At 39.9% G+C, this 13,507-nt stretch overlaps 1 long non-coding RNA gene across 1 annotated transcript in view; it reads left to right on the top strand.

Annotated features, from left to right (window-relative positions):
* The window catches only part of LOC143976052 (uncharacterized), a 12,720-nt gene extending 2,265 nt beyond the window's left edge, over nt 1-10,455 (top strand). The window contains exons 2-3 of the long non-coding RNA XR_013272476.1: nt 6,525-6,660; nt 9,860-10,455. This is a non-coding gene — a long non-coding RNA (uncharacterized LOC143976052). The remainder of the gene's footprint in view (nt 1-6,524; nt 6,661-9,859) is intronic.
* Nucleotides 10,456-13,507: the final 3,052 nt, after the last annotated feature.

Below are 13,507 nucleotides of genomic sequence, written 5' to 3'. Positions count from 1 at the left end.
GGATGTAATAATTTTGCTTCTGCGCCCAGAAACTAATTTACTCAATTATTTTTAATTATGACTCCAGGTAGTGCTGGATGATATAGATGCACATCCAGTATGAATGCATAACTACATAGCATTTTTTTGTATTCTGATAAAAACACAAGCAAAAGATACACATTATCAGTCTGTTAATTTTAGTGCTGAAATGTCAGTTTAAAGTTATCTATCTAATTTCATTGGCTTGTGTACATAAATCTGGCCATGCATATGCAGATCATTTATCTGTTTTGACTTCCAGCTGTCTTTGCCCATTGTGTCTTTCTACCAAATGTCAGTAATTTGTATACGAACTTGCAGGCAGGAATTATGTTATTTACCCTTCTAAGTAACTATGTGCAGTTTAGTAGATTTCAATGATATAAATAAGTGGTGAAATGTTTATTTTCTAATGTTCTTAGATACATACAAACATTAATTGGTCAGCAACAGTGGTGGTTGGGGCTTCAAATTTTGGGGGGGGGGCACAAACAAACTGAAAAAGTCTAAAAAAAAAACATTAATTGCAGCCTCACTGTGCCCATCAAATGCAGCCACTGTGCCCATCAATTGCAGCCACTGTGCCCATCAAAAGCAGCCACTGTGCCATCAGACTCAGCCACTGTGTCCATCAAACACAGCCACTGTGTCCATCAAACGCAACCACTGAGTCATCAAACGCAGCCACTATGCCCATCAAACGCAGCCACTGCGCTCATCAAATGCAGCCACTGTGCCCATCAAACGCAGCCAATGTGCCCATCAAATGCAGCCACTGTGCCATCAAATGCAGCCATTGTGCTCATCAAATGCAGCCACTGTGCCATGAAACCCAGCCACTATGCCCATCAAATGCAGCCACTGTGCCATCAAACGCAGCCACTGTGCTCATCAAATGCAGACACTGTGCCATCAAATGCAGCAACTGTGCCTATCAAATGCAGCCTCTGTGTCCATCAAATACAGCCACTGTGCCATCAAACACAGCCACTGTGCCCATCAAATTCCGTCACTGTGCCCATCAAATGCCTCCACTGTGCCCCAACAAATGCTGCCACTGTGCCCCATCAAATGCCTCCACTGTGTCCTCAATGCATCTCCCCCCCTCATCTTGATAGGCGTTCAATCGCCGCACCTATCCTTTCAGCCAATCAGGTGACGGGTATCAGACCCATGCTACCTGATTGCCTGTATATCCTTAGGAAAGTTGTTGGCCAGTGACTGGGGCAAAGGGGTAAATGGGCAGGGCTGAGGCACAAAATACACATTCTACACATTCTAAAAAGTTTTTCCATTTTTGTTTTCTCTTTTATTTTGAACATTTTTTGCTTAATTGAGGAAGAAGATGGTAGGGGTATATGAGGGTTCTAGAGATGCTCACAGGACAGTAATTGAGCCAATGTTGCCTGCTCATGGATTTAGGCCTTCTTGCATGCAGTGAAACATTATTCTCTTTTCTATGGGTAAAAAAAAAAACAACAATAGTTTGTTTGCGTCTAATTATGAAACTTTGTTTTGAAACCTCTTCCTTATAATACTGTATGTTGGTAAAGTTTATTTGGCATAAATATATATAAAATATATAAATCTTGTCATGTGCAACATGCAACATCAATTCCAAGTGATAGTAAAAGAGGGCAGCAAACCTCCTAGAAATTCAAAGCATGAAGTGTTAAAGTTTCTTTAAAAAGTAAGTGCAAAAGTCCCACACATAATATAACCGCAAATAGTTGTGTTCCCTCTGAAGACTCTTCCCATACACTGGTATCAATGATAATCTGGTGTTTTTTTAGATATTGGGCAAAGAAAAGGGAACTTGCATAGTGTATTACCATAAAAACATTATAAAATGTATTAAATATCCAATAACTACTCACAAACATAAAGATGTCAAAGGCATATTACATATCCCAGCTGATCACTTACCATTGCAATTGGCTCACGCAGCATTTTACCCACTGATTTTTTCAAAAAGCCAACTATGTTTTTTTAAAATAAAAAAAATCCTTTTTTTAACACATTGGATTTTTATTGAAGTTTCAACAACATACAATTGACTGGCTAAATACAAAACATCCAATCGAGACAGGAAGAACTTATACAAAATACAAAGTTATCCATTGATAATATACCATAGCAGTGGACAATCTGTCCGTGAATATGACAAGCCGTCGAAAGGAGACAAAAAAAATAAAAATTTAAAGTGTCTTTTGTGTATTTTTTTTTTCATTTTGTTAATAAATAACAAGGGGTATATAACTTTCTCATTGACATGGTGGTGGATATCTGGGAACTCTCTATTTGATTCTGGCATGCCCCATGTTGAGGGCATGTGGCCTGACATGGTTTGGCAAGTGGGGGGTCACACAAGCCTTGCCCCTCCCCTGAAGGCTGTTTGCCTGAATAAGATTATGGCATGGATTTTAGTTATTTTTTTTTTTTTTTGAGTGCGGTTCCCCCTCTCAAAATTCATCCAGTGCCCTAATCGCAAAGGTCTCACATGAATTGTAGGGGTAGTCTTTTTGTTGCTTGTTTCTTTTTTGGCTTGAAAAGCCATACTAGATCTTTATTCTGGATAAGTGTCTTATATAGATGCTGACGTGGATCCTTGGCCATTTTATTTACAAACAGAACAAATCTTACTGGGAAATGTCATTTACCAGTAATAGTACATCCTGCAGGTAAGCCACATTGTGTGTAGGTTTAAGTAATAAGGGTCTGGTATAGATACTGAGGGGGATCTTTGACCGCTTTGTTGACAAACAGAACAAATCCGACTGGGAAATGTCATTTAGCAGTAATAGTGAAGTAATTTTTATCACTTTTGCTTTAGTACATTGTACAGGTGAGCCACTTCACATGCAGGTTTAAGAGGATTGTATTTTTTTAGTTAAAAATAATAAACATATTATACTTATCTGCCTTTGCAGTGGATTTTCACAGAGCAGCCAGGATCCTCCTCTTCTCAGGTCCCTCTTGGTGTTCCGGACCCCTCCCTCCTGTTGAGTGCCCCCCAGCAAGCAGCTTGCTATAGGGGCACTCAAGCCAAGCTGCAGCCTCTTGTGGTAATTCAGACATGGAGCAGTGGACCAGCCCCACTCCCTTTCTCTCCTTATTGGCTTACTGACTTTGATTAACAGCAATGGGCGCCAATGGTGCCATGCTGCTGTCTCAGCCAATGAGGATGGGAGTCGCTGGATCTAGATGGGCTCAGGTAAGTATTAGGTGAAGGCTTTTTATCTTAATGCATAGAATGCATCAGAATAAAAAAAACTTCTACCTTTACAAACACTTTAAGGCACTCCCAATCATGTTATTGAAAGCAATTGTGTATTTTTAGTGTTGCTTTTTAAGCCCTTGCCTTTGAAAAGACCCATTCCTCACAGAGCGGTATTTAAAAAAAATGTTTCTATTGTTTGCACAGGTACATGCCCCCCATGTCAGTGCTGAGCTTCCTAAGGCCTTTTCCCAAAAAGCTTTCAAATTGGCCTTGCTCCTATCATATTTAATGTGGATTTTAGCCTGGGTTGACCAAATGTCCAGCGAACTAAACTCAGGCCAGTTCACAATCATTAACCTGTTTATAAAAAATCTGAACCTCTACACATTGGAGGAGATTTACTAAAACTAGTGCACTCAAAATCTGGTACAGCTGTACATGGTAGCCAATCAGCTTCTAACTTTAGCTTGTTCAATTAAGCTTTGGCAGTACAACCTGGAACAGTGGTGGCTGGTGCCCAAAATTTTTGGGGGGTGTAAACTAAAAAAACCCCCATCAATTGCAGCCTCACTGTACCATCAATGGGAGCCACTGTGCATCAAACGCAGCCACTGTGCCCATCAATTGCCACCACTGTGCCCATCAAATGCAGCCACTGTGCCCGTTAATTTCCACCACTGTATCATCAAAAGCAACCACTGTGTTCATCAGTTGCCACCACTGTACCATCAAACACAGCCACTGTGGCATCAAACGCAGCCACTGTGCCCATCAATTGTTGCCACTGTGCCATCAAACGCAGACACTGTGCCCATCAAGCGCAGCCACTGTGCCCATCAAACACAGCCACTGTGCCATCAGACGCAGCCACTATGCCATATCAAATGCTCCCACTGTGCCATCAAATGCTGCCACTGTGCCCCATCAAATACAGTTACTGTGCCCATCTTATGCAGCCATTGTGCCCAACTTATGCAGCCACTGTGCAGCATCGAATGCAGCCACTGTGCCCATTATATGCAGCCTCACTGTGCCCCATCAAATGCAGCCTCACTAGGTCCCATCAAATGCAGCCTCACTGTGCCCCATCATATGCAGCCTCCCTGTGTCCCATCAAATGCAGCCGCACTGTGTCCTATCATATGCAGCCGCACTGTGTCTCATCATATGCAGCCTCACTGTGTCCCATCATATGCAGCCTCACTGTGTCCCATCATATGCAGCCTTACTGTGTCCCATAAAATGGAGCCTCACTGTGTCCTATCATATGCAGCCGCAAAGCAGGTCAAAATCCTGCAAATTAAGTGCCTTGTTTGCAATCTCGTGATTGCATTGAAGTGGTGCTTCCCATAGTGCACTGTGTCCAGCGCCCGAACACAGTGCACTTAAAGAAAAAAAATGTCATTTTTTTTTATAAAGGACCTGGAAGCTAATTGGTTTCTATATAGAGTTGCACCAGATTTTGCACTCTCCAGTTTTAGTAAATAACCCTGTGCAATATGTGCCTAATGACCAGAGGTTCCGGAGAAAACTCTGTTTCTTAGGGGCACTTTGCACATGTTTGTGTACACATATACATATATAAATATACATGTCACAGCGCAGGGTACTACACCATGTATAGATTATTGGGTTCAATATACAAAAATTGCAAAATATACAATAGGTCTACAAGGGACAGCCACTGTGCTTTAATACAAAGCTGGAGAGAAGGATGCACATCCCTCAAAGATGGGTTTCAAATGTACATGACTTTAACTCAAAACTATGTAAAAATAAATTATTAATATATAACTATTACAAGGGGCATATTTTCATGCACAAAATTACTTGCTGACCATGGTAAGATATCATCTACATATCATCTGTCTATATCTCTGTGCTGTTGTTTTATATTTTTGTTTTGTTCCTGTTATTTATTGACTCATGTTCTCTTTCATAGTTATTATTTTACAAGCTTTGCAAACTGGTTACTGAAAATTTTGACAAATTTCTATTTTGTCTTACTAAAGTGTTAAGTTATTTTACAATACTAGTCATTCCCCCATTGCACAACAATTAAGCATTTCATGCTTCGATTTCTTTCCAGAATGTTTGCTACATATATCTGCATCATTCACATTATTATTACTTTTAAACACCACTAAGCATTTTCCTGAGTTTGGAACAGGGATCATACTTTAGAATAAGTAGTGTAAAGATTTGCTTTGAGGCATATACTCACTGACTTAAATTAATCATGCCCTAGACAGCAAGACCTATACTTTCTGGTCATATTTATTAATAAATACCAATAACACATTTAAGCAAATTTTAAAGCTGAACTCCAGAAAACGAAAATGTCTTCTGCAAGAGTTAATTGTTTGTTTGTGTCTAGGGGTCCCTGAAAGCACTTACCTGATCTTCTTCTCCCTCCAGCTCTTCTGGTCTGCTGGACCAGTCCCTATAGACTCTTCTCCCTGGCAATCCACTGGTCTAAGGTCTTATGATGTCATCAATAACTATGGAGGACCAAAAGTCCTGCATTGCACCTAAAGACGGCAAAGGACAGTCCACTGCCAGAGTGGAGGGGAGCACCATTTTTGAGATTAAAGGGTCAAGTAAGTAAAAGTGTTCTTACAATCCCCCAGACTAAATGAGCAGTTAACCCTTGCATTGCACACGCTGCCTCACTATAAGGGGTTGACCGTTTAGTTATGTATAGGGGGACAGTGAAAATCACTTTTACTTACCTTATCCTCAGGTCTCACAAGCTCCTCCACTCTGCTAGACTGATCCCTGCGAATTCTTCTCCCCTACAATCCAGTGGTTTAAGGTCATTTTATGTCATCAGGAACGATGGAGTGTCCATTACCCTGCATTGTATCTGCTGATGAAACAGGGGGGCATTTATCAAGCTTGGAATATGTTTTCAGTGTAAATTTGAATGCACTGGGTATTAAGATAAAGTTTTCAGCCTTTGAAAAAAAAATTCTATAATTTATCCGTATTTTTTGAACATCTAAGCACAAATTCAGAGGGGAATTTTAACAGTAATTTCACACAAAAAAGTCTGCTAGGTGAAGGTGGCAGATTTGAGCATTTGTGGGAGAAGTCTTGATTTAAGAAAAAAACACATGATAACGATTTCAGGAAATGTGAGATGTCCATAAATAACAACATTTTTATTATTACATAGATATTATTTATTGCAGAATATTAATTTTATGCATAACAATTATAAACTATGTGTTATATTGGAGGGTGTTGCTTTTATACTGCTTTTTATATTTTTTTCTAGCAGAACCTTTTGTTTAATTACTTCCATACACCATTACAAAAACAGGCATTGCAATTGCATGACTTGCATGCTGAATTATTGGGCCTGATTTACTAACATACAGTATAAACATACAAGTTTACACATGGAAGCTGCACAGGTAAGCAAAATTAATGCTCATGGAATTTACCATTCGTCCTCAATGTATGTAAATATTTGGGCACAGGTTTGAATATACTGCAACCTATAATTTATGTATTTCTAATATTCTTTTATTTATTTAAAATTATATTTCTCATAAAAAAAGCAAAAAAAGAAAAGAAAAGAAAACCCCATTATATGCATATCAATCAATTTATCATGACCATGCTGATGGAGAATAAAAAATGTAAATTTACACTATATTTTGCTATTTTGCTGTCAATATACAATTTACTGTGAACTGATTAATATTAGGTCTGATTTATTAAAGGATTTGAGAATATTTATTTCAACTGTCTGCAAGGGTTAATTGTTTGTTTCTGTTTAGGGGAACCCCAAAAGCACTTACATAATCTCATGCTCTCTCAGGCTTCTCTGTTCTGCAAGACCAGTCCCTACATACTTTTCTCACTGGCAATCCATGGATCTAAGGTTCTCTGACATCATCAAGAATGATGGAGGACCCATAGTCCTACAATGTAAATTTACACTATGCTTTGCGGTCAATATATAATTTACTGTGAACTGATATATATGTATATATTAGGTCTGATTTACTAAAGGATTTGAGAATATTTACTTCAGTTATCTGCAAGGGTTAATTGTTGTGTCTAGGTGGACCCGAAAGCACTTACCTGATCTTCTGCTCCCTCAAGCTTCTCTGCTCTGCTTGACCAGTCCCTACAGACTTCTCTCTGGCAATTGTCTGATCATATAAAGAGCAAATTCCTTCTCAATGTAAATACCCAAATATATGCAGATGAAATAAATAAACAGGAATTTGCTTTTCACATAATTAAAGGAAGTATTCACACAATTTATTAAAGGGTAAAAATAAACTGCGCTCAGGACAAAGTCATACCACAAAAATTTAAATTAAAATACAAGAAAAAATAAAAAATAAAAATACAAAATAAACTATAATGTAGGCTGCAGTTCTAAGTGGGATACACACACCAGAATGAATATAAGGAAATTTGGAAAGCTGCGCCACTGGCCCTATATATAACTAAACTAAATACACAAATGGGGTGTCAATGAAGGGTTAAATAGCATATATAAAAAAAAGAATGTTTGTTGCCAATAACATTCACATAATGCACATTAAACCATCCAAGAAATGACATAGAACAAAAAGAAAGCTGTGTAACTGAGACTGGAAAGTAAAGTCCAAATTTTCAGTCCAATATATCCATAATTATCGAGTCACCACAGTGAGTCCACACCAAGCAGCAAATCAGTGCCCGTCACCAGGTTTTTGGTGCGCTTACCAGATGCGGATAAGATAACAGCCTCAATGATATTATTCCAAAGCAGGTTATGGTTTAAATGGTGAGACATCCGATCAGGGTTCCTGCATCCAGACTGCACTTACCATGGATTTGGACTTTACTTTCCAGTCTCAGTTACACAGCTTTCTTTTTGTTCTATGTCATTTCTTGGATGGTTTAATGTGCATTATGTGAATGTTATTGGCAACAAACATTCTTTTTTTTATATATGCTATTTAACCCTTCATTGACACCCCATTTGTGTATTTAGTTTAGTTATATATAGGGCCAGTGGCGCAGCTCTCCAAATTTCCTTAATTTATTAAAGGGGTTGTAAACATTTGATCAATTTTTTTCAAATAACAAACATGCCTATACTTACCTGCTCTGTGCAATGGTTTTGCACAGAGCAGCCCCAGTCTTCTTCTTCTGGGGTCTGACGCTGGCGCTCCAGGCCCTTCCTCTTCATCGGGTGCCCCCATGGAATGCTGCTTTCCATGGGGACACCCATGCGGGGTCGCTGCCAATTCCCGCTGCTGTGTCCATTGACACAGACAGTGGGACTCGACCCCCACCCCCCCACTCCCATGTCATAACTTTTGATTGACAGCAGCAGGAGCCAAAGGCTCCCACTGCTATCAATCTGTCTAATGAGGGCAGCAACAGTGGCTGGAGCTGCTGCACTCGTGCGCATTGCTAGATCAGATGGGGCTCAGGTAAGAAAAAAGGGGGGTCTTGGGGGAACTGCAGCACAGAATGTTTTTCACCTTAATGTATAGATTGCATTAAAGGGGGTTGTAAATCCTCACCGTTTTTCACCTTAATGAATTCTATGCATTAAGGTGAAAAACCTCCTGTTCTGCAGCAGCGTCCCCAAGCCCCCTTATACTTACTTGAGCCTCGTAATTCCCACGGCGGGAACGAGCACACCAGCTCCGGCCTGTGTCTCGTGTCCTGATTAGATAGATAGCAGCTCAGCCATTGGCTCCAGCAGCTGTCAATCAAATCCAATGACTTGGGTGCCAGGGGTCGGAGCTGAGTCCTGCTGTCTGTGTCTACGGACGCAGCAGCAGGACATGGGAGCAAGCCCACACGGGTGTCCCGTCGGAGAGGAGGAGCCAGGAGCACTGCAGAGGGAGCCCAGAAGAAGAGGATCGGGGGCCACTCTGTGCAAAACCACTGCACAGCGGGGGTAAGTATTAAATGTTTGTTTGTTTTTTTTAACTGAACCTTTACAACCACTTTAAGGTTAAAAAACCCTTAAGGCTTTACAACCTCTTTAAGTGAATATTCTAAACTGTTTTAATTAATCAACCTCATTTACATGATTTGTAGAAAATTACTATATTTAACTATTATTGCTTTCCTCAATGTGTGTGGTAGGAGGTAGTGATAAGCTGAACATGTTCGGATGTCAAATCCAAATCGCAATGAAATCAAAGAAAGCCAAATCTTTCAAATTAAAAATGCCCATCTTCTTTGCTAATAGACAAGGGGGTGTCAGAAAAATAGCATTGGTGGGGGGAGCCCTGCCCTAGAGAACATGTATCAATAAAAAAAGATAATCCATTTGTCTGGGAGCAGTGATTTACAAAGGAAAAAAAAAGTTTTCAATTGCCAGCAAGTGACATCTCCCTTCTGGCTTCTTTTTTAAAAAGAAAAAAGAAACACAGACCACAAAGGTCCCCAAAATACATAGCCAACCCTAAGGGTCTGTTATGTAAATGTTTGGCACATCAAGCCAATAGGTTGCACGTAATAATATATAATGTACATTAAGCTGGTATATTTTCAAGAACATGCTTTACATAAACAAGATAATTGCAATATGGGAGAGAAATGCATCTTGCAACTTGATTTGTTTCATGAATATTTTCACTTCTTCAGGAGTAGATGCCTCCAACAACGGAACTTTAAAAAACCAGCTTGGAACGTGATAAAACATAGTGCCTCCAAATGGTGACCGCTGCTCAGTGTCTGACATGGGAATCAAGACACCCAATGGGAAAACCAATGAAGTGACACAAGAGAGTTCATGGCTGTGGTAAAAAAAAAACGAAAAAAAAAAAGTACTAAAAACCCACCTAGTTTTTACAAGGGTGAGTGTAGATTCTCCAATCAAACAGATCATGATCTCAACTGGTATTAGAGATTTTTACAGCTTAAAAGCTCCTCTTAAAACCCACTAGTTCTGGGGTTTTTTTCCAGCCAGTAAACGTCCCAGCCAAAAAATGCTGATAACAACCTATGTGTGCATGGACACATTTATTTATAAAATAAACATCAAAAGCCAAAAACGTTCAGTGTGCATGAGGCCTAAAACTATACCCAGTCCAGGAATCGTCAGATTGGAGTTAGAACCAAGAGGAAGAAGAAGTACACTCCTCCCCATCCTCCTTTTGATGATGCTGGAATAGATACTGCCAGCCATATTTGTATATGTCGCTGGAAAGAAATAAGTTAATAAAAAGAGTAATAAAACATTTTTGGTGCAGTCTTTTTTTTTTCAGTGTCACATTTCTGCATGTACAGTGACAAGTTAATCAGGGAGGGGGCCAGTCACCTCCTTGCCTTGTTGGTGGCAGGGGGTGGTATACAGGTAAGTGGGACAGAAGCCCCTCTTGCTGGCACCCTGCCAAATAGTAGGGGGGCTACCCACTTGCTGTTACTTAGTTATGGGCCTAACAGCCTGTATGCCTGATGTGCTGGGCTTGCTAACTCTGGGAGGTAAAAGGTAAAAGAGAACAAAAACAATTACATTCTGCTGGCAACCTCTCTCCATGGTTTATACACAGTTTTAGCACCATAGCTAGCAGTTGTTTGCAGTGGTGGCTGGTGGCAAAAATTTGACTAGAAGTATAAAACTTGCCCATCAGCTGCCTAGCTAATAAATAAAGTGACTGTTTTCATAAACTGATGCGTGAATCCCACTTAATCTTTGGGAAAATCTTTTTGGCAAATACTCGGGGGCAATCTTTGATTAATAGACCACATACAGTAGAGTCATATAAAATTTTCAGCAGAAATATACCAAGTGGTCCATCTGAATCTTTTTTCTATGTTCTGGTATTGACCCATTTTACTATTATGTTTTTCTAGTTTTTCTTTAATAAAAAGGTATGACACTGGATGTTTCAGTGTTGTATGGTAGGGAAAATGAGGTGCAAAGTTGACAGAATGGCAAAATAAAAAACAAAGAGAAAAATATGAAATTAAGTGAAATATGCTGAAACCAGGAAAAAAAGAGAAGAAAAAAAATAAGAACAACATTATGCCACCTTAAGTGGCGGTTCACACTGAGGCAGCACGACTTGCAGTGCGACTGCCTCAGGCGACCTGGACACAACAGCTGCGGTGACTTGCAAAATGACTTCTCTATAGAAGTCAATGCAAGTCGCCTCCCGTCACCCCCAAAGTCGTACAGGAACCTTTTTCTAAGTCGGAGCGACTTGGGACGCTCCGATTAGAACGGTTCCATTGTACAGAACGGGATGCGGCTTGTCAGGCGGCTAAGTCGCCTGACAAGTCGCCCCAGTGTGAACCCGACACAGAGAGTTTATTTTTACTTTCCTGTAAATGTAGCAGATTATGTTAAATTTAAGGTATTGTAAATTGTAGGCAAATGCAACTTTAGAAATTTGATCTCCATGAAAAAGATTCTTGCAATTGCAGAATATCCATTCACCCTTTTTATCATTAATCACATAATCCAAACATTTCCAAGCATTTTATATACATTTGCAATGAAATCTGAGCTCAAGGCAGATATAAAATACACTAGTAATGCGTGAATCTGCTTGGGTTCGATTCACGGCATGTTTAGTGAACACGTGCAAAGATCTGCAAATTGCAAACTTTAATGTGAACCCCAAGTCAATGAGAAGACCATCTTAAAAATCAATTTCCTCCATTTTCAAAGCTATTAGGCAAGGTATGGTCAAATGGCATGGGGAGATGAGTACTGCTAGAAAAGGCATGTACCAATGGAAAAAAGAAAAAAAAACAGCCCTGAAATGGAGCATCTGTAGGATGTAAAAGTGACACTAAAATTAGGGGAAAATTTACTAAAACTAAAGCACACAAAACCTGGTACAGCTGTGCATAGAAACCAATCAGCTTGCAGGTTCTTACTTGATCAAGCAGAAGTTAAAAGTTAGATTGGCTACCATACACAGCTGCACCTGATTCTGAGTGCTCCAGTTTTAGTAAATGAACCCCTTAGAAAGGAAAAAAAATATCCCACTAAATGACAATTCCCTGCGTGCTTGTTTTTTGTTGTTGTATAAAACAACATAGGAATCCACAAAGGCCATGAGGAACTGGGCATTGCCCTAGGGGGCTAAATATACTGTTCAGCAGGAGTAGCTATTTTAATAGGGCTTAAAGGGCCCTACTCCTTTAAAGAACATGTTTGGGGAAGTCTTCAACCTGTGAAGTGGCACTCCAGTAATATGTAAAAAGCACTGTGGTGTAGTGGTTAGCACTCTCACCTAGCAGTAAGAAGGGTCACTGGTTCTAATCCCGACCACGACACTACCTGCCTGGAGTTTGCATGTTCTCCCTGTGCCTGTGTGGGTTTCCTCTGGTTACTCAGGTTTCCTCCCACAATCCAAAGACATGCAGGTAGGTTAATTGGCTTCTGTCCAAAAATTGGCCCTAGCATGTGAATGGGGACCTTGGATTGTGGGCTCCTTGAGGGTAGGGACCAATGTGAGTGTGCAACATACAGGGATAGGGACAATTGTAGACACTCACTCAGGTTGGACTGGTGTGTTTATTCAACCTTACTAACTATGAAACTATGAAATGGGACACTTACATTCTGTTTGTAAACAAAGCGGGATGATTCCCTTCTTCTATGCCAGACCCTAATTCAAGATGAGGATCTGGTATGGTTTGTAATAGAGATCCCACAAGAAAAGATAAGTGAGGGATTCCCCCTAAAAATATATATCAGACCCTTATATTTGACGAGGGTCTGATATAAATTTAAGGGAGACACAGCACAAATAAAATAATACAAGATCCACACCAGTCTCTTATCCAGGAATGTGCCCCCTCCTCCTGAACTATACAAGGCCACATGGGGAGTTTACCTTGCTAGGGGAACAAAGCACCTTGTCCTCAAGTTCATAATGGCCCGGTGGATGTAGAGGTCTGGGGGATGGGGGGTATCAGAACCTGAATGTCCCTTTTAAAATAAGGGGGCCCTGAGATATTCACCCTGTGTGAATAAATAAGGGGGATATAGTACCCTGATTATTTATTCACATAACAATTTACAATGGAAATAAACATACTACAAGTTTGACAAAGTCCATTTTTAAACAACAAAACAAAATGTCCCACGGTGCAAATACAGCATCAATCACATCATCCAGTGATGTAAATGTTATGATTTTTTAAAATACTGGAAAATTTGTGACTAAAGATCTATTAAAACAGTGATGTAGATCCCTGCTAATCATGATGAACATAAATCCTGATGATGTGCCATAGTGTCAGGAAGTTCCTGCAAATAACAGGTGCTCCAGG

The sequence above is a fragment of the Lithobates pipiens genome, unplaced genomic scaffold, assembly GCF_037356315.1.
Source record: "Lithobates pipiens isolate NorthernLeopardFrog02 unplaced genomic scaffold, aLitPip1_a1.2 Scaffold_13, whole genome shotgun sequence".
NCBI lineage: Eukaryota > Metazoa > Chordata > Amphibia > Anura > Ranidae > Lithobates > Lithobates pipiens.
Note: the sequence above shows the minus strand (reverse complement) of the source record. Positions and strands in the feature narration are given on the sequence as shown.